This window comes from Corapipo altera, unplaced genomic scaffold (assembly GCF_003945725.1).
Source record: "Corapipo altera isolate COAL_440 unplaced genomic scaffold, ASM394572v1 131409, whole genome shotgun sequence".
Classification (NCBI taxonomy): Eukaryota; Metazoa; Chordata; class Aves; order Passeriformes; family Pipridae; genus Corapipo; species Corapipo altera.
The window spans coordinates 1,086-3,963 of NW_020887526.1; the positions used below are offsets into that span (position 1 = coordinate 1,086).

Genomic DNA, 2,878 nt, shown 5'->3' on the forward strand with positions numbered 1-2,878 from the left:
TATATAATATATAATGTATATAAACTATATAATATATAATATATATAAAATACATTATATATAAAATACATTATATATAATGTATATAAAATATACAATATATAAAATATAAAATATATATAATACATATTACATACAAAGATATATAATACATACAAAATACATAATACATACAAAATATATAATATAGAATATATATAAAATATATAATATATAGTGTATATAAAATATATAACATCTATAATACACATTACATATAAAGATATATAATACATACAAAATATATAATATATAATATATATAAATATATATTATGTATATAAAGTATATAATATATATAAAAATATAATATACATAATATTTATAATATATAATATTGATTTATATATATATATATATATATTTGTCCCAGGATGATATTCCCACCAGGATAAAGGTCTTTTCCCAGAGAAATCAGCCACTTGGGTGACTTTTATTTCCAGGGAAAGAAAAGCCTGGAATGGCAACATTCCCTAGGGAAGATCCCCCCCTGGCTTGAGGGGGCAGAGGGAAAACTGCTGCTCCCTCCAGCAAATTCAGCTCCTTGTGCAAGAAACGGGATTTTCCACGGATCTGGGCAGAGCTTCTGCCTCTGGTTTTCCGAGGAGTCGTCTATTCCCGGAGCAGGGAATATTCCCTGGATTCTCCCCATGGAATTCTCACCTTTGGCCGGGTCTCCGAGCGTGGAGATGGAGCTGCTGTTGACCCGGAGGCCCGTCCGACACACCTCCCTCGCCTTGGGAAGAGCACAAAACAGCCCCTTTTAACACCGATTTTCCCAAAAAAAAAATCAGGGATATAGAGAACAAAAGCAGCTGGAAAAAACACTTGCAAAGGATAAAGGAAACGAGACAAAAAACGGGAAGAAGCGACGGGGAGAAAAGAGAATTAAACTGCCCAAAGCCACCCTCGGCAGCATTAAATAGTGTTAAAGGAATTCCTGCTGGATTCCCTGGGCATCCCTGAAAAACTCCTTTCACAAAATCCAAGGCATCCTGGTGAAAAACACGGGGCAGGGATAATTTGTGGGAGGTTCTCTCCCCACTCAGAATCCAGGGAATCTGCCCCCAAAGCACTTGAAAAATTCCCATCTCCTGTCCCAGAGGGGCTTTTCCAGGTGTGCCCGACAGGTTTCATTCCCTGTTCTTGGCACAGGGTAGGGTTAGGTGGGATATTGGGAAGGAATTCTTGGCTGGGAGGGTGGGGAGGGGCTGGAATGGATTTCCCAGAGAAGCTGTGGCTGCCCCTGGATCCCTGGAAGTGTCCAAGGCCGGGTTGGAACCACCCGATAGTTGGGATAGTGGGAGGTGTCCCTGCCCATGGCAGGGGGTGGGAATGGATGGGATTTAAGGTCCCTTCCAACCCAAAGCACTCTGGGATCCTGTCATTCCATGGACTTGGAGGCAGGGATGGCTCCAGACAATTCCTGGGGGATGCTGCTCTGAGGGATTAAAGCATAAAACTGAATTCCAGGGAGAGCTGAGAGCCCCTTGCAGGGCCTGAAGGGGCTCCAGGAGAGCTGGAGAGGGATTTGGGACAAGGGATGGAGGGACAGGACACAGGGAATGGTTTCCCAGTGCCAGAGGGCAGGGATGGATGGGATATTGGGAAGGAATTCCTGCTGGGAGGGTGGGGAGGGGCTGGAATGGATTTCCCAGAGAAGCTGTGGCTGCCCCTGGATCCCTGGGAGTGTCCAAGGGCAGGTTGGAGCAACCTGGGATAGTGGGAGGTGTCAGGGGTGGAACAAGATGGGCTTTAAGGTCCCTTCCCAACCCAAAGCATCCCGTGGTTCTGGGAGAAATCCACTGGGACAAAGGGAAACTCCTCCTGTCTCCCTGCAGAGGGAAAAGGGAGCGGTCAAATCCCAAAGAGAACCAACCGGAGAGACGGAAAACAAGATCCGTCCCTAAAACCTCCTCCCGGACTATTCCCGGCGGGAATCCCAGGGCATGGAGAGCCAGGATTCCTCAGCCTCCGGCTCTGCTGGGACAGAGGGGCCACTCAGGATCAAATTCCAGCTGGGCAAACATTCCCAGGTTACCTCTTCTTCCTTGTCAAAGAGGAGGAAGGCGAAGGTCTCCTGCAGCTCCTCCCGGCTGTACCCGGCGGCTTCCTTGGCTCGGGCGAAAGCTTTCAGCTGGAAAACACACAGGGAAAACTTGATTCCATGTTTTTTAGGGGACATGGAGAGGGGGGACAGCCCGTCCTAAACACCCCCAACATTCCCAGGATGCAGCCTGGATCCAGCTGGATCAGCTCCTGCGCCCACACGGCGCTTCCAGGGAGAACGTTGTGGGAGCAAAGAGGATCCTGGTCCGTGGGTCAGGGAAGTGGTGGAAGGATGGGATTTTGGGGGGTCCAGAACTCCCAGATGACTTGAAAGCCCATTTTTTTATCCAGCTCCACAGTGATTATCCCGGATTTAGGCAGCTTTTGCTTCTCCAGGCTCTCACAAAAAGGATGGAAAGAGGCTTTGGACAAGGGTATGGAGCGACAGGACAAGGGGGAAGGGCCTTCAGCTGGAGGAAGGCAGGGTTAGATGGGATTTTTGGGAAGGAATTCCTGGCTGGGAGGGTGGAGAGGGGCTGGAATTGATTTCCCAGAGAAGCTGTGGCTGCCCCTGGATCCCTGGGAGTGTCCAAGGCCGGGTTGGAGCAACCTGGGACAGTGGCAGGTGCCCCTGTTGTGTGGAGGGGTTGGAATTGGATCATCTTTAAGGCCCCTTCCAGCCCAAACCATTCCATGATCCTCCAGTTCCCAAACCCTGTTTAATCCATGACAACTGGTGATTCCCAGCTCCCAGAGCAGCCTGTTTTCCAGTGGGAATACAGGGATGGAG

The 2,878-nt window shown here is 48.0% G+C and overlaps 1 long non-coding RNA gene across 1 annotated transcript in view; it reads right to left on the minus strand.

Annotated features, from left to right (window-relative positions):
* LOC113941648 overlaps nucleotides 1-2,206 on the minus strand; it is a 3,101-nt gene extending 895 nt beyond the window's left edge. Inside the window, exons 1-2 of the long non-coding RNA XR_003525725.1 lie at nucleotides 2,081-2,206; nucleotides 703-775 (exon numbers count right to left, since the gene is read on the minus strand). This is a non-coding gene — a long non-coding RNA (uncharacterized LOC113941648). The remainder of the gene's footprint in view (nucleotides 1-702; nucleotides 776-2,080) is intronic.
* Between the last annotated feature and the right edge of the window lie 672 nt (nucleotides 2,207-2,878).